Source organism: Pleurodeles waltl, chromosome 10 (genome assembly GCF_031143425.1).
Source record: "Pleurodeles waltl isolate 20211129_DDA chromosome 10, aPleWal1.hap1.20221129, whole genome shotgun sequence".
In the NCBI taxonomy this organism is placed as follows: Eukaryota; Metazoa; Chordata; class Amphibia; order Caudata; family Salamandridae; genus Pleurodeles; species Pleurodeles waltl.
In genome coordinates, this window is record NC_090449.1 from 1,062,144,572 (window position 1) to 1,062,163,286 (window position 18,715).

Sequence of the window (18,715 nt, forward strand, 5' to 3'; positions counted from 1 at the left end):
TATAGAACCCTGCAAGAGTGAATAAAGACCCACCCATTGCTCAGAGCTTAAGAGGAGTATAGCACACTGCAAGAGTGAATAGAGACCCATCCATTGTTCAGAGCTTAAGAGAGTATAGAACACTGCAAGAGTGAATAAAAACCCATCCATTGTTCACAGCTTAAGAGGAGTATAGAACACTGCAAGAGTGACTAAAGACCAATCCATTGTTCACACTTAAGAGAAGAATAGAACACTGCAAGAGTGAATAAAGACCCATCCATTGTTCACAGCTTAAGAGAGTATAGAGCACTGCAAGAGTGAATACAAAACCGCCCATTGGTCAGCTCGGAAGATGTGTAGAGCACACTGAGAGTTAATAAAGACCCATCCATTGTTCAGCCCTTAAGTAGAACAAAGAGAGAGCGAGTAAAGATGCCTTCGTTGGTCAGTTCTTTGAAGTATGTAGAACACTTTGAGAATGAATAAAGACCCATCCATTGATTACCTCTTAGAGGTATGTCGAGGCAAGAGAACAAATAAAGACCCAGCTCTTAAGAGGTATGTAGAGCACCATAAGAGTGAATAAAGACCCATCCATTGGGCAGCTCTTAAGACGTATATAGAACACCTTGATAGTGAATATAGACCCGTCGATTGGGCAGCTGTTAGAGGTATGTAGAACACTGTGAGAGTGAATAAAGACTTGCACATTGGTCAGCTGTTAGAGGTATGTAGAGGTATGAGAACAAATCAAGACCCTTCCATTGGGCAGCTCTTAGAGGTATGTAGAACACTTTGAGAGTGAACAAAGACCCATCCATTGGTCAACTCTTAAAAGGTATGTAGAACACCTTGTGAGTGAATAACAACCCATCCATTGGTCAACTCTTAAAAGGTATGTAGAACACCTTGAGAGTGAATACAGACCAATTCATTGGTCAACTCCTAACATGAATGTAGAACACCTTGAAAGTGAATACAGACCCATCCATTGGGCAGCGCTTAAGATGAAAGTACGATACCTTGAGAGTGAATACAGACCTGTCCATTGGGCAGCCCTTAAGACGTATGTAGAAGACTGAGAGCAAAAAAAACTCATCCATTGGTTGGTTCCTAAAACTTATGATGAACACTGTAAGAGTGATTAAAGACCTGTCCATTGGTCATTTTGAAGAAGGTGCATAGAGCATTGGTAGAAAGTTTGAAGATGACTTCCCATAGAGCCTCAAAAGACAATGAAGACAAAATCCTCATGACTGGCTAGTTTGAAGCAGTTGCTACAGCATTGTAAACGGAAACGAAGACAACATCCTTGTGTCGTTGGACAGTTTGAAGCAGGGGCTATGACCTTCGTAAGAGTCGATGAAGACAGCATCCCCATGTCTCCACCCAGAGCATCATAAAGTAAACAAAAACCATATTCCAGCGCGTCTTGCTGTTATAAAACAGGCACATGGAGCATCATAAAGAAAATTAGGGCAATATTCTGTTGCTGGTCTGCAGTGGGTGCCTAGAGCATTTTAGGAGATTATGGAGATGACACAATGCTTGTGGCTTGCTTTCTATCTGGAAGCGAGAGTAACATCTGGAATTCATTTAGCACTTAATACTGTTTTCTTAAAACACATTTTATCCCTTTAAACTGGTTTTGAACTGCACTGTATCCACTCTTATCTACAGTGACTAAAGGAATGTAGGATAGCACAGGGAGCTAAGGATTTTCCCAGGTTCACTTAGTTTAGTTACGCCAAGAATAAAGAGTGAAAGTTTGATTCCTTGGCGTTGTAGTTGGCAATTTATTCAGCCCTGCAGTCTCTTCCTAGCACCGGTCCACAGAAGCAGAAAAGTAAATTTAAGTCTCTGGTACTTCATAGGCCTTTCGAGCTAGGTCAGTTATTCATTGCTATGGTAGACATTTGGGGCTAGGTTTTGTGGCTAGGGTAGGTCTTCAAGGTTAGCGCGTGCCCCCAGGTCAGAGCATGCCCTAAGGGTCAGGATATACCATCTGTTCTAGGGTAGGACCTCGGTTTAGAGCAGGCTTTTGGGGTTAGGGTAGGCCCTCAGGAATACTGCATGCCCCTGGTCTTAGGGCAGGCCCTTGGGCTTAAGTAAGTCTTTGTGCTTAGGGTAGGACCTCAGGGTTAGGGTAGATCATCTGTGTATATATATTCATGTCTTGGTCCTTGTGGTGTTGTTTTGTTACTTTCAAGATCATTCTTCTCCCTGTATTCGTCTCCCGCAGTCACATTTTTCCCTCAATCTCAGGTTCAGATACTCAGCGTTGAAGTACTGGATAAAGCTTGTTCTTGGCCTCCAGAGCCGCCACTCCATGTAGTTAGCTATGGTTCTGATTCGGGACCATGGGAGACAATGGAGTGAAAAAACATAGGATATAAGAGCATGGAACAAATACTAACAGTAGTAAATATCAACAATAGGGAGAATATCCTCTACATTATTTTGACTTCCACTGAGCCCAGTATTCAGCATTAGCTCCCAGGTACACATGGATTGGAGGTGGAATAGTAACATGAACTCGTTTCTGCAATAGATGGGAAATAAATTGGGGGGGGGATTTAGGAATTTAAATTAAGCTGATAATTTTATAAGGCGATTGGGGATGAGATGGATATTTTGATGGTCTATAATTTAGAGGCTGTTTCAATAGTTTGCAGAAACATGGGTTCTAAGTGTTCCAGGCTGTGCTGATTGGTTTTTCTCTGGCCATGGTTATGTGGGTTGTGAAGAAAAACACCCTCAGTAGTGAAAGACCAAAGCACTCTTTTGACATCTCCTCTCATCCGAGGAGGGGTGGCCCGTCCATCCCTTCCATTCAGAGGACCTCTCTCTCTGGGATGGACTGAGGCCGGAGCTTTTCCCTCATGCCTTGGCCTACAGGGTGAAGTCTAAGGCTATTGGTCGGCTCAGCAGCCTGTGCACAGATGTCCTTATCATTCAAGCAGATGGGTGGATGGAGCTTTGTTAGACAACGTGAAATCAGTGCAAGTGTTTATACAAAAAAGCGTAGGTCAGAGTTTCTATAAAAGGCACCCACTGGCGGAATGAACATTAACCTGCTGGTCACCGTTTTAGAACCCTCGTCAGGTCATGCGGCCTCTCATCCTAACCATGTGGATAAAAAGAGTACTGTTGGTTTCAGTGGTAGTAACATGTTACTAGTTTCAGTGGTGAGCTGGTTATTGAACTGTGGTGTATGAAGACTTAGATTACGGTACATTCCATGGACACTACATGTTCTCTTCTTAAACCTCTCAACGATTAAAATTCAAATACCCAAATTGTTATCTTTCAACTAAAGTAATAAGGCTTTTGTGAACCCACCCATCAGGACTGTGGAACTGCACACCGAGAGAAGGGGCAGAGAGGCTAGTAACACTAATGTGTAAATACCCAGTCAGCCAGCTGCATTGAGGCCTCCAGGGTTGGTCTCCTGCAGGATTAGGGGTGCATGGTTGCACTTTTCTCCCGCCCCCAGAAAGTCATGGTACAGAGTCTTAGCATTAACCTTATTGTGCAGGTGCCTAGACTGCCCCCTGTAGGAGGCTGACTCAGGATATGATGTACGCCTATAGGTGAATCACCCAGTACTGAGTCCAGGCAACCCTTAGTGGTAGTGTAGGAGGTTTCAGATAGCTGCTCTCCACAGCTTTCCTTCGAGAGTTCTGGCTAAGGCTTATCCAGGAGGGTGTAAAGCAATAGCAAATAACACACAGGTCAGTCAGTGATGGACACACAAGAAAGAACCACACCAGTGTTAGAAAAATAATGTATTATTTAATATAACACAAACACTAAACTAACCTTTGTAGGTAAGTCATGGCCAGTCCTCAGCAAGCAGGAGAGCCACCAGGAATCTTTGGAGAACCTAGGAGGACCCCACTGGCAGTGGGCACAGGGAGTCACAGAGAGGCCTCAGCGGCACAGCAAAGATGGATGTCAGCATCGCTGATGTTGCAGGGAGGATGTTGTTCTTGGAGTGGTGTAATGCTGGAGGCTTGGGCTTCTTGGCGCTAGGAGGTCTTGGGACTAAAGAGCCAACAAGCCTTGGCAATGACAAACAGACACAGTGCACAGGGGTTCTCGCCAAGCAGCTCCAACGAGGGACCACAGACTTCTCAGTTGCAAAGAAGACAGGTCAGACCTCTGTAGAGCTACAGAACCACCACTGTATTGTAGATCCTATAAGAGGCCATGGGATAGCAGGATCCACAAACTGGTTATTGACATTGAGGTGCCTGCGGTTGCAGGGAGAGTGACTCCTTCACTCCAAGGGAGATTCCTTCCTGCTTCCTAAGTGCAGGTAGAGTGCTAGTGACTCTGGAGGATACACTGCCAAGGAGGTTGCAGAGTCCTTGCAATGCTCAGGGACAAAGTTTCAGTAGGACCCCTTCACCAGTTGCAGTCTTCTCTTGGTTTCCGACAAAGTCCAACAGCAGTTCCGGTGTCCAGGTTGCAGAAGAGACTTGCTGACGAATCTTGCTCTTACAGACGAATCTGGGGTTCCACCCTCAGGGAAGCCCTTAAGTAACCCAGATAATGGGTTGGACAGCTTCTGGAGTGACCCACCTATCAGGGGGCATCAGAGACACTAATCTGGTCTGACTGACCAGTCAGAGGCTCCCAGGGGTCTCTGCTCATCTTGTTTTCAAGATGGCAGAATCAAGTGGCCACCTGGCAGAGCTCTGAGCACCTCCCTAGGGGAGGAGCTGGACAGAGGGTGGTCACTCCCCTGTCCTTTGTGTGGTTTCGTGCCAGAGCCGGAGCTAGGGCTTCCTGCACTGGAGTAAATAGGTGTTTGGTGGCATGTGTAGCTGCAGATACACATGCTGTGCATAGTCCGCCGTCTGGTGTTGGGTCGGAGTGTTACAAGTTGTTTTTCTTCGAAGAAGTCTTTTCGAGTCACGAGACCGAGGGACTCCTCCTACTTTGGTTCCATTGCGCATGGGCGTCGACTCCATGTTAGATTGTTTTTTTTCCGCCATCGTGTTCGGACGTGTTCCTTTTCGCTCCGTGTTTCGGGTCGGAAAGTTAGTCAGAATCAACGGAAAATTTGTCGGTATTGTTTCGTTCGGTATCGGGTTAGATTAGAATCGACACCGAATTTTGAAGAGCTCCGGTAGCCCATCGGGGTAATTTCGATCCCCCGTCGGGGCCTGGTCGGCCCGACCGCGTGCAACATCGAGACTGATGGAACGGACCCCGTTCCGATTCTGTCCTAAATGCCACAGTAAACATCCCTATACAGACCAACATTTGGTCTGTAACTTGTGCCTGTCACCCGAGCACAAAGAAGAAACGTGTGAGGCCTGTCGAGCGTTTCGGTCGAGAAAAGCGCTCCGAGACCGAAGAGCCAGAAGGTTGCAGATGGCGTCCACGCCGACAGGACAACAACGGTTCGAGGAAGAGGGAGAAGAAGAAACATTCTCCATCCACGAATCGAATTCCGAAGAATTCGACGTCGAAGAAACCGTGAGTAAGACATCGAAACAAGCATCACACAGAAAAACAGACAAAGCCCAGGGGACGCCACTGCCGACAGGCCATGGCTCAACCCATAAAGTAGGTGACCGTCCATCGGCACCGAAAAAGGGCGAGCTGATGCCAAGATCGTCCGACTCAGGTCGAGACACAGGCATGCAGCAATCTCGGGACCGAGAAACTGCCGCAGAAAAGGGCCGACACCGAGACAGCGGCACCGAAGCTGCTCGGCACAGAGATAGCGGCACCGAAGATGGTCGACGCCAAGACGGTACGACACCGAAAAAGAGGAAAATCTCTTCGGAGCCGAAAACAACAAAAGACACGGTTTCGGTGCCAAAACGCCCAGCAACCGAACCGAAAGCCAGTTCCTACTCAGAGGAACAATCACTGTCCTCCCAACTTCAAAAACACAGATTTGAGGAGGAATTACAAACAACAGCTGTAGATCACACGCAAAAGCGGATCTTTATACAAAGTGGTACAAGGAAGATCAGCACCCTTCCCCCAATCAGAAGAAAAAGGAAACTAGATTTCCAACAACAAGAAAAAACACCACAAGCAAAAGTGGTAAAGAAGGTAACTCCACCACCTTCTCCACCACCGGCAACTCATATATCACCGGCACAGACTCCGTCACAATCACCAGCTCATACCACCATGAGCCAAGATGACCAGGACTCATGGGATCTCTATGACGCCCCAGTATCGGACAATAGCCCTGAGTCGTACCCCACTAAGCCCTCACCACCTGAGGACAGTACAGCGTATGCTCAGGTGGTAGCTAGGGCAGCAGAGTTTCATAACGTATCGCTACATTCAGAGCCTATCGAGGATGACTTCCTTTTTAACACCCTGTCCTCCACCCATAGCAATTATCAAAGCCTTCCTATGCTCCCGGGAATGCTAAGGCACGCTAAACAAATCTTTAAGGAGCCAGTTAAAAGCAGAGCAATAACCCCAAGGGTGGAGAAGAAATACAAGGCACCACCCACAGACCCTGCTTTTATTACATCACAACTGACACCAGATTCAGTTGTCGTAGGAGCAGCTCGTAAAAGAGCCAACTCGCACACATCAGGCGACGCACCACCTCCAGACAAGGAGAGCCGAAAGTTTGATGCAGCCGGGAAAAGGGTTGCAGTACAAGCTGCAAATCAGTGGCGCATCGCCAACTCGCAGGCACTCCTAGCGCGATGTGACAGAGCCCATTGGGACGAGATGCAGCATCTCATCGAGCACCTCCCAAAAGAATTCCAAAAACGGGCAAAACAAGTGGTTGAAGAGGGACAAAACATATCCAACAACCAAATCCGTTCTTCTATGGATGCAGCAGATACAGCCGCAAGAACTATAAATACTGCTGTAACGATAAGGAGGCACGCATGGCTGCGCACATCCGGCTTCAAACCTGAGATACAACAGGCAGTGCTCAATATGCCGTTCAATGAACAGCAATTGTTTGGACCAGAAGTGGACACTGCAATTGAAAAATTAAAGAAAGACACTGACACAACTAAAGCCATGGGCGCACTCTATTCCCCGCAGGGCAGAGGCACATTTCGCAAAACTACTTTCAGAGGAGGGTTTCGAGGTCAAGCCACACAAGCCAGCACCTCACAAACAACACCGTCTACCTACCAGGGACAGTATCAAAGGGGAGGCTTTCGGGGCCAATACAGAGGGGGCCAATTCCCCAAAAAACAGGGAAAATTTCAAGGGCCCAAAACCCCTCAAAACAAGCAGTGACTCACAAGTCACTCAACCCCTTCACACAACACCAGTGGGGGGAAGACTAAGCCAGTTCTACAAATCTTGGGAGGAGATAACAACAGACACTTGGGTCTTAGCAATTATCCAACATGGTTATTGCATAGAATTTCTCCAACTCCCTCCAAACGTCCCACCGAAAACAAAAAATATGTCAAAACAGCATTTAGACCTTCTACAACTAGAAGTTCAAGCATTACTGCAAAAAGACGCAATAGAATTAGTACCAGGTCCACAAAAGAACACAGGAGTTTGCTCACTGTACTTTCTAATACCAAAAAAGGACAAAACTCTGAGACCAATATTAGATCTCAGAACATTAAACACCTTCATCAAATCAGAACACTTTCACTTGGTCACGTTACAAGACGTAATACCACTACTGAAACAGCAGGACTACATGACAACCTTAGATCTAAAAGACGCTTATTTCCATATACCGATACATCCCTCGCACAGGAAATACCTACGGTTCGTATTCAACGGAATACACTACCAATTCAAAGTGTTGCCATTCGGAATAACAACCGCGCCAAGAGTCTTTACGAAATGTCTAGCAGTAGTAGCTGCACATATCAGAATGCAGCAAATACACGTGTTCCCGTACCTAGACGATTGGTTAATAAAAACCAACTCGCTAACAAAGTGTTCACACCACACAGATTATGTTATACAAACCCTTTGCAAACTGGGTTTCTCCATCAACTATGCAAAGTCACACATTCTGCCGTGTCAAACACAGCAATACTTAGGAGCGACAATCAACACAACAAAGGGGATAGCCACTCCAAGTCCACAAAGGGTTCACAATTTTCACAAGGTGATACAAGCTATGTATCCAACACAAAAAGTACATGCAAAGATGGTATTAAAACTCCTAGGCATGATGTCCTCATGCATAGCCATTGTCCCAAACGCAAGATTGCACATGAGGCCTTTACAACAGTGCCTAGCATCACAATGGTCACACGCACAGGGTCAACTTCTAGATCTGGTGTTGATAGACCGCCAAACATATATCTTGCTTCTATGGTGGAACAGAACAAATTTAAACAAAGGGCGGCCTTTCCAAGACCCAGTGCCACAATACGTGATAACAACAGATGCTTCCATGACAGGGTGGGGGGCACACCTCAATCAACGAAGCATACAAGGACAATGGGACGTACATCAAAGAAAGTTTCATATCAATCACCTCGAATTGTTAGCAGTATTTCTAGCGTTGAAAGCATTCCAACCCATAATAACCCACAAATACATTCTGGTCAAAACAGACAACATGACAACAATGTATTATTTAAACAAACAGGGGGGGACACACTCAAAACAGTTGTGTCTCCTAACACAAAAAATATGGCATTGGGCAATTCACAACCACATTCGCCTAATAGCACAGTTTATTCCAGGGATCCAGAACCAGCTAGCAGACAGTCTCTCTCGGGATCACCAACAGGTCCACGAATGGGAGATTCACACCCAAATCCTGAACACTTACTTCCAAATTTGGGGAACACCTCAAATAGATCTATTTGCAACAAAAGAAAACGCAAAATGCCAAAACTTCGCATCCAGGTACCCACACCGGCAATCTCAAGGCAATGCTCTATGGATGAATTGGTCAGGGATATTTGCATACGCTTTTCCCCCTCTCCTTCCATATCTAGTAAACAGATTGAGTCAAAACAAACTCAAACTCATTCTAATAGCACCAACATGGGCAAGACAACCTTGGTATACAACACTACTAGACCTGTCAGTAGTACCTCATGTCAAACTACCCAACAGGCCAGATCTGTTAACACAACACAAGCAACAAATCAGGCATCCAAACCCAGCATCGCTGAATCTAGCAATTTGGCTCCTGAAATCCTAGAATTTGGACTCTTAAACCTCACACAGGAATGTATGGAGGTCATAAGACAAGCTAGAAGGCCATCCACTAGACACTGCTATGCAAGTAAATGGAAAAGATTTGTTTGCTACTGCCATAATAATCAAGTTCAACCATTGCATGCATCTCCAAAAGATGTTGTAGGGTATTTACTACATTTGCAAAAGTCAAATCTAGCTTTCTGATGGATACAACTACCTGTGGATTCCTCACCTAATGAATACTCCCATGGCGCCAGCATTCGACGGAAATCTTCTTACTAGTCTCTGCACGTCGACGAGGACGTCACTCTAGCCCACGCGACGCCGTCTGACGTCATACAGGCAATAAGAGGTCCTAGACGACGTGTGGACGTCAGTTCCCTTTTTTCCGTGCATTCGAAACGGTTATCTTCGAGGGAGCAACTGTTACTTTTGTGGTTACAGTGTATTTTTGCTGCGTAGTCTTTCGCTGTGGTAATAATGTCGCAGAGAAAGTCTGGATTTAAGCCTTGTCGTGAGTGTGGAGGCAAGATGTCGGTGACGGGTCCTCATTCCGATTGCCTTTGGTGTTTGAGCTCCGACCACGACGTCTCGACTTGTGATTCATGCCAGCACATGAATCCAAAGGCCCTCAAGGAACGTGAGGCGAAGCTGTTTATGGCAAAATCGAAGGAGAAGCATCAGAAGAAGTCTTCTTCTCCAAGACATCGGCGTCATCGAGACTCCCGGCGCCGTAGAGAATCTCGGCGTCATTCGAAGGAGACTCGTTCCAGGTCTTCGGATCGGCGCCGAAGGACATGGGAGATCAGTCCTACGGTTACGCCGCATCCTTCGACGCCGTTGCCCTCTCCGGCGTCTCCAACTTCACCTGGACAGGCGTCGGTGATTGAGGTATTGGAGCCTCAGGTGTTTTCTCCGGCGCAGACGTCGAGGCCGGCGTCGGGGTCGCCTCCGAGACAGGCACCTCAGTATCTGGCTTTTCCCACCCCTGGAGCCGATAGTTCCGCATTCTTGAATGCGATGTATGCCATCTTCCAACAGATGGCTCCAGGGGGTGCTCCGGCTGGGCCTTTGGCCTTTTCTTTGGGTGATCCTGCGCCTCTTCGGCCGGCACCCTTTATGCCCTTTCTCCCTTTTGGGAACGTGGGCTCGGCGCCAGTGTCGGCGCCGGTGGCCGCTCCGGTGGCTTCAGAAGGATTGGCCCCGGGGATTTCCATCCCGTCGACGTCGGGATTTCGGCCTGTGACTCCGGTGGGTCCATCTGCTTCAGCTGCTCTTTCGTCGGCGCCGAAGTTACCTGTGGCGCCGGACGCGGCGTCGGTGGCTTCTGAAGATCGGCGCCGATCTTCGACTTCGGCGGAGGCATTGTCGACTCCTCCTATTGAACAACGACTTCATTCGAGGAGACGTGCATCCGTGTATTAGAGGAGCAGGAGTACCACTGAGCCCTGGAGGAAGGAGAGCTAGAGGACTCGGGTGATGGGCTGCGTGGTCTGGAGTCGGCCAGTGGGCTGGACACTTCCCCTGAGTGGGATCTTTCGTCCCCGGGAGAATATACTGAGGAGGCTGCTTCCTTTCATGCAGTGGTACGGAAGGCAGCTAGTTTTTTGGATCTGCCTTTGCCGGTGGTGGAGGCTAAACAAAACCTTTTAACAGAGGTGCTACATCCGGCCTCAGCTGCGGCGGAGCCTCTTTTGCCATTTAATGACGCTCTGCTGGATCCGGTGTTAGAGGTGTGGAAGAGGCCGGCATCTTCCCCAGCAGTTCACAGAGCCGTGGCCAGGAGGTATCGGGCGGCTCCGACTGACCCTGGTTTTCTATCTAGGCACCCTACGCCGGAGAGCTTGGTGGTGCAGGCCTCCTGTTCATCCAAGTCAGCGCCTGGTTCTTTCCTGACGGTGCCTGGGGACAGAGATTCAAAGAAACTAGAGGCGCAGTCCAAGAAGATTTTTTCGTCCTGCAGTCTGGCGTTAAAAGCCACCAATGCAACCTGTATCCTGGGGAGGTATATTCATGCTCTAATGGATGACATTTCCTCATCGTTTACAGAGCTTCCCCAGGGTCTTTTGGATTTTGTTTCAAATGCCCAGGCTGCTGCGACCCAGATTATCCAGACGGGACTGGATACCACCGACTCGGTAGCCAGAGCAATGGGCACAACTGTGGTGGCAAGAAGGCAGGCCTGGCTCCGTAACTCGGGCTTCTGATGGATACAACTACCTGTGGATTCCTCACCTGATGAATACTCCCATGGCGCCAGCATTCGACGGAAATCTTCTTACTAGTCTCTGCACGTCGACGAGGACGTCACTCTAGCCCACGCGACGCCGTCTGACGTCATACAGGCAATAAGAGGTCCTCGCCGACGTGCCGATGACAGTTCCCTTTTTTCCGTGCATTCGAAACGGTTATCTTCGAGGGAGCTACTGTTACCTTCGTGGTTACAGTGTATTGTCTGCTGCGTAGTCTTCTCTGCGGTAATAATGTCTCAGAGGAAGTCGGGTTTCAAGCCCTGTCGAGAGTGTGGGGGCAAGATGTCAGTTACAGATCCTCACTCCGACTGTCTATGGTGTTTGAGCTCCGACCACGACGTCTCGACTTGCGATTCATGTCAACACATGAATCCGAAGGCCCTCAAAGAGCGTGAGGCCAAGTTATTCATGGCAAAGTCAAAGAAGAAGGAGAAACATCATAAGAAGTCTTCTTCGCCAAGGTCTCACCGGCGTCATCGAGACTCCCGGCGCCGTAGAGACTCACGACGCCATTCCAGCAAGGAGTCTCGTTCGAGGTCACCTTCGGCTCGGCGTCGGAAGACTTGGGAAGTCAGCCCCACGGTCACGCCGCATCCTTCGACGCCGTTGCCATCTCCGGCGTCACCGACTTCGCCTGGTCAGGCGTCGGTGATTGAGGTGGTGCAGCCTCTTGGGTTTTCTCCGGCGTCGCAGACGTCGAGGCCGGCGTCGGGGTCGCCCTCGATCCAGGCACCCCAGTATCCGGCTTTTCCCCACTCCTGGAGCCGATAGTACCGCGTTTCTTAATGCGATGTATACCATCTTTCAGCAGATGGCTCCAGGAGCTGCTCCGGCTGGTCCTTCGGGGCCCTTGGCCTTTTCGTTGGGTGATCCTGCGCCTCTTCGGCCGGCACCCTTTATGCCCTTTCTCCCTTTTGGGAATGTGGGCTCGGCGCCGGTGCCGGCGTCGGTGGCCGCTCCGGTGGCTTCGGATGTTTCGGCCCCGGAGGTTGCCCTTCCGTCGATGTCAGGATTTTGCCCTGTGACTCCGGTTGGTCCATCGGCTCCAAGACCTCGTCCTCCGGCTCCTGCCTTGGCGCCGAAGCTGCCTGTGGCGCCGGACGCGGCGTCAGATGCTTCTGGCGATCGGCGCCGTTCTTCGACGTCGGCGGAGGCCATGTCGACTCCGCGTATCGAGGAGAGACTTCATTCGAGGAGGCGTGCTCTCCGTCTTTTAGAAGAGCAGGAGTACCAGCGAGTCCTAGAGGAGGGAGAGATTGAGGACTCTGGAGACGGACTGCATGGTCTGGATACAGCCAGTGGGCTGGACACTTCCCCTGAGTGGGACCTTTCATCTCCAGGGGAATATACGGAGGAGGCTGCTTCCTTTCATGCTGTGGTGAGGAAGGCAGCAAGCTTTTTGGACCTGCCTTTGCCGGTGGCAGAGGCGAAGCAGAATTTGCTGACAGAGGTATTGCATCCGGCCTCTGCTGCAGCTGAGCCTCTCTTGCCATTTAATGAGGCTTTGCTGGATCCGGTGTTGGAGGTGTGGAAGAAGCCGGTGTCTTCCTCGGCCGTTCATAGGGCTGTGGCCAGGAGGTATCGAGCTGCACCATCTGACCCTGGCTTTCTCTCTAGACACCCTACGCCGGAGAGCTTGGTGGTGCAAGCCTCCTGTTCCTCAAAGTCAGCGCCTGGTTCCTTCCCGACGGTGCCTGGAGACAGAGACTCCAAGAAACTGGATGCGCAGTCCAAGAAAATATTTTCGTCATGCAGTTTGGCGTTGAAGGCCACCAACGCAACGTGCATTCTGGGGAGGTACATCCATGCTCTGATGGATGATATTTCGTCTTCATTTACGGAGCTTCCCCAGGGTCTCTTGGATGTGGTCTCGGACGCCCAGGCTGCCGCGACCCAGATTATCCAGTCTGGGCTGGACACGACCGACTCGGTGGCCAGGGCGATGGGCACGGCTGTGGTGGCAAGAAGACAGGCCTGGCTCCGAAACTCAGGGTTCTCTGCGGATGTGCAGTCGACCCTGCTGGACCTCCCGTTTGATGGGGACAGACTGTTTGGAGCCAAGGCAGATTCGGCCTTGGAACGATTTAAGGAGAGCAGAGCCACAGCCAAGTCGTTAGGACTGCAAGCTCCTTCTTCCTCTGCCTCTTCTAGATTTTTCAGGAGGTTTCGGGGATTTGGGCGTGGCTCTTATTCCTCTTCCTTTCGGGGGAGGTTCCAGCAACCCGCCTCTTCCCTCCCCTATAGGTCATTTAGAGGGAGGGGGAGGGGTGGGGTCCGTACCAGAGGAGCCTCTCAACAGCACTCTGCCTCTTCCTCGTCCTCTGGAGGGGTGCAGCAGGGGAAGCAGCCTTAGGCTTCCACCGTTTCCCACTCACTCCTCTCCTGTAGGGGGAAGATTACAGCATTTTCTCCACAAGTGGAAGTCTATCACAACGGACACTTGGGTTCTCGGCATTGTGGGAAAAGGCTACACCCTTCCCTTTCGGGAGTTCCCGCGCCTCATCCCGCCTCGCCCATCTTATTGTTCAGAAGAACACCTCCTGTTGCTAGAACAGGAGGTTCAAGTCCTCCTTTCAAAGGGCGCGGTAGAGTTGGTCCCAGAGCAGGAAAAGGGTCGAGGTTGTTACTCAAGATACTTCCTGATTCCCAAAAAGGATGGTCAGTTGAGACCAATCCTGGATCTGAGGATCTTGAATTGGTTCCTCAAACAGGAAAAGTTCAAGATGCTGACCCTAGCACAGGTGCTTTTGGCGTTGAACAAGGAAGATTGGATGGTGTCTGTCGACTTGCAGGATGCGTACTTTCATATCCCGATACTCAAGTCGCACAGGAAGTATCTCCGGTTTGTGGTAGGGTCGCGGCACTATCAGTTTGCGGTCCTCCCGTTTGGTCTTACTTCAGCACCTCGAGTCTTTACAAAGGTGATGTCAGTGGTTGCGGCGGAGCTCAGAAGGAAGGGGATAGCAGTATTCCCTTACTTGGACGACTGGTTGATCAAAGCCAAGTCCCCGGAGCTTGTGTCGCATCATCTGCAGTCAACAACCCAGTTGTTGTTCGACCTGGGCTTTTCGGTGAACGTGCCCAAATCTCACCTGGAGCCCTCTCAGCGCCTCCTGTTCATAGGGGCAGTACTGGATACAACATTGAATCGAGCCTTTCCTCCGCCTCAGCGGATTCAAGATATTCAGGAATTGGTTCCAATGTTTCGAAATGGAGCGGTAGTTCCAGTCCTCAAGGTCCTTCGTCTGCTCGGTCTGTTCGCCTCCTGCATTCTGTTGGTCACGCATGCTCGCTGGCACATGAGGGCTCTTCAGTGGTGCCTCCGAAGGCAGTGGTCTCAACACAAGGGAGATTTAGAAGGTACTGTCAAGATCTCCAGAGATGCTGCTGTGGAATTGAAGTGGTGGATTGCGGGCAACAATCTTTCACAGGGAAAGCCGTTCGCGCAGTCGCCACGAGTGGCCACGGTCATAACGGATGCTTCCACCCTAGGATGGGGAGCTCATCTGGGGGATCTGGAGATCAAAGGGCTTTGGTCTCCAGAGGAACAGGTGTTTCATATCAATCTGTTGGAGTTACGGGCTGTACGTCTGGCTCTCAAGGCCTTCCTCCCATCCCTTCGTGGTCAGTCGGTACAGGTCCTGACGGACAATACTACCACGATGTGGTACATAAACAAACAGGGAGGAGTAGGGTCGTACCTTCTCTGCAGAGAAGCTCTTCGGCTATGGTCCTGGGCAAAGGACCATCAGATTTGCTTGGTGGCAAATCATCTGGCCGGGGTCTTGAATGTACGTGCGGACAGTCTCAGTCGCCAATTCTCGGCAGACCACGAGTGGCGTCTCCATCCAGATCAAGTCTGTTTAATCTTCCAGATGTGGGGGTTTCCTCGGATAGATCTGTTTGCCACTCGGGAGAACGCGCATTGCCCGTTATTCTGCAGCCTCCAGTATCCGATGCAGGGAGCGTTGGGGGACACGTTTCAGATAACCTGGTGCGACCAGTTGCTTTACGCGTTTCCCCCCATACCCTTTATTCCTCGAGTGTTGAGGAAAATTCGCCAAGACCGGGCCCAAGTCATCTTAATAGCTCCGGATTGGCCAAGGAGGGTATGGTACTCCGACCTTCTCCAACTCTCACTGTGCCCTCCGCTCCGTCTCCCTCTCAGGGCAGACCTCCTCTCGCAGTCGCAGGGGCAGGTTTTACACCCCAACCTCCAGAGTCTGCACCTACATGCTTGGAGATTGAACGGGGCAACCTGAGTTCCTTCTCTCTCCCGCCTGATGTAGTGGATGTTATCTTAGCGGCCAGGCGACACTCCACTAAATCTATCTACGCTAATAGGTGGTCTAAATTTGTTATGTGGTGTGGAGAGAGACAGATTGATCCCTTACATGCTCATCTGTCACATGTTTTGTCTTTTGCACTGTCTCTAGCGCAGAAAGGTTGTGCAGTGGCTACCATTAAGGGTTATTTGTCGGCCTTGTCAGCCTTCATTTGTCTTCCAGACCAACCATCGTTATTTAAATCCCCTATTGTTCTCAGATTCTTGAAAGGTCTTCTGAATCAATATCCTCCAAAACCATTTGTTATGCCTCAATGGGATTTGTCCTTGGTCCTGACTTTCCTTATGGGGTCCCCTTTTGAGCCTATGCATTCTTGCCCCTTAAGGTATTTGGTTATTAAAACAGTATTCCTGGTAGCTATAACATCTGCAAGGAGAGTGAGTGAGTTGCAGGCCTTATCGGTTAAACCCCCTTATATAACGTTTTATGGGGATAAGGTGGTGTTGAGGACCAAGGCTGCTTTCCTTCCGAAGGTTGTTTCACCCTTTCATTTGGCTCAGACAATCACTTTGTCCACGTTTTATCCTCCGCCTCATCCTTCAAAGGAGGAAGAAAGACTACATCGCCTGGACCCAAAAAGGGCGTTGAGCTTCTATATCGATAGAATGAGGGATATCAGGCTGGAGGATCAGCTGTTTGTCGGATACGTGGGCAAGAGGAGAGGAAAGGCAGTCCACAAGAGAACACTCTCCAGGTGGGTTGTTCTTTGCATTAAAATCTGTTATTCTTTGGCAAAGAAGGATCCGCCTGAGGGCATTAGAGCTCATTCCACCAGAGCTAAGTCGGCCTCTTCGGCCTTGGCCAGGGGTGTTCCTGTGGTCGACATCTGCAAGGCCGCAACTTGGTCGTCCCTTCACACTTTTGTGAAACATTACTGTTTGGACTCTGAGGTCAGAAGGGACGGTCATTTTGCACGGTCAGTGCTGCAGGATTTCTTGGTTTGACCATTTAGGCACCCACCGCCGGGCGTGGTACTGCTTTGGGACTCTATTCATCAGGTGAGGAATCCACAGGTAGTTGTATCCATCAGAAGAACGAGTTACTTACCTTCGGTAACGACTTTTCTGGTGGATACATTAGCTACCTGTGGATTCCTCACGGTCCCACCCGCCTCCCCGTTGCCTTTTTGGTCTCTCCAAGCAATCCTTGAGTGTGCTCCTTTTGGTCTTCAAAGTTGCAATACATTTTGTATATATGATATTTGTATATATGTGTATATTTATATATATAAATCAATATATATTGTGTATATACATGATTCGTATGTATATATATATTTATTAGTTTAAAAAAAAAAAAAAAAAAAAAAAGGGTTATATTAAATCTACAGCTATTTTATTGCAATGTTGTGTGATTTACAATATTAAGAGATGTTGCTTTGCTCTTTCATTACATTGGGTTATTATTATTATTATTATTCTCATGCACGTAAAAAAAAAAAAAAATGTTGGTACTGTCATCGGCACGTCGGCGAGGACCTCTTATTGCCTGTATGACGTCAGACGGCGTCGCGTGGGCTAGAGTGACGTCCTCGTCGACGTGCAGAGACTAGTAAGAAGATTTCCGTCGAATGCTGGCGCCATGGGAGTATTCATCAGGTGAGGAATCCACAGGTAGCTAATGTATCCACCAGAAAAGTCGTTACCGAAGGTAAGTAACTCGTTCTTTTCTGCCGATGTACAGTCCACATTGTTGGATCTCCCGTTTGATGGGGACAAACTGTTTGGAGCCAAGGCTGATTCGGCATTGGAACGTTTTAAGGAAAGCAGGGCCACGGCTAAGTCGTTAGGGCTCTAAGCTCCTTCTTCCACGGCCTCTTCCAGATTTTTCAGGAGGTTTCGTGGATTTGGGCGTGGCTCTTCCTCCTCTTCCTTTCGGGGAAGATATCAGCAACCTGCCTCTTCCCATCCCTATAGATCTTTTAGGGGAGAGGTAGAGTACGCACCAGAGGAGCCTCTCAGCAGCACTCTGCCTCTTCCTCATCCTCTGGCGGGGTGCAGCAGGGGAAGCAGCCTTAGGCTTCCACCATTTCCCACTCACTCCTCTCCTGTAGGGGGAAGATTACAGCATTTTCTCACCAAATGGAAGACTGTTACAACGGACACTTGGGTTCTCAGTATTGTGGGAAAAGGCTACACCCTTCCCTTTCGGGAGTTCCCGCCCCGCCCTTCTTATTGTTCAGAAGAACACCTCCTGTTGCTAGAACAGGAGGTACAAGCCCTCCTTTCAAAGGGCGCGGTGGAGTTGGTCCCAGAGCAGGAAAGGGTTCGAGGATGTTACTCAAGGTATTTCCTGATTCCCAAGAAGGATGGTCGTTTGAGACCAATCCTGGACCTGAGGATCTTGAATTGGTTCCTCAAGCAGGAAAAGTTCAAGATGCTGACCCTAGCACAGGTGCTTTTGGCGTTGAACAAGGAAGACTGGATGGTGTCTGTCGACTTGCAGGATGCTTACTTTCATATCCCGATACTCAAGTCACACAGGAAGTATCTCCGGTTTGTGGTGGGGTCGCAGCACTATCAGTTTGCGGTCCTTCCGTTTGGTCTTACTTCAGCACCTCGAGTCTTCACGAAGGTGATGTCGGTGGTTGCGGCAGAACTCAGAAGGAAGGGGATAGCAGTATTCCCTTACTTGGACGACTGGTTGATCAAAGCCAAGTCCCCGGAGCTTGTGTCGCATCATCTGCAGTCAACAACCCAGTTGTTGTTCGACCTGGGTTTTTCGGTGAACGAGCCCAAATCTCACCTAGAGCCCTCTCTGCGCCTCCTGTTCATAGGGGCAGTACTGGATACAACATTGGGTCGGGCCTTTCCTCCGCCTCAGCGGATTCAAGATATTCAGGATTTGGTTCCAATGTTTCGAAATGGAGCGGTAGTTCCAGTCCTCAAGGTCCTTCGTCTGCTCGGTCTGTTTGTCTCCTGCATTCTGTTGGTCACGCATGCTCGCTGGCACATGAGGGCTCTTCAGTGGTGCCTCCGAAGGCAGTGGTCTCAA

The 18,715-nt window shown here is 49.4% G+C and overlaps 1 protein-coding gene across 4 annotated transcripts in view; it reads left to right on the forward strand.

The window, feature by feature from the left end:
* Positions 1–18,715, forward strand: part of TBC1D5 (TBC1 domain family member 5) — a 1,391,198-nt gene that overhangs the window by 1,316,971 nt on the left and 55,512 nt on the right. The window lies entirely within an intron of this gene.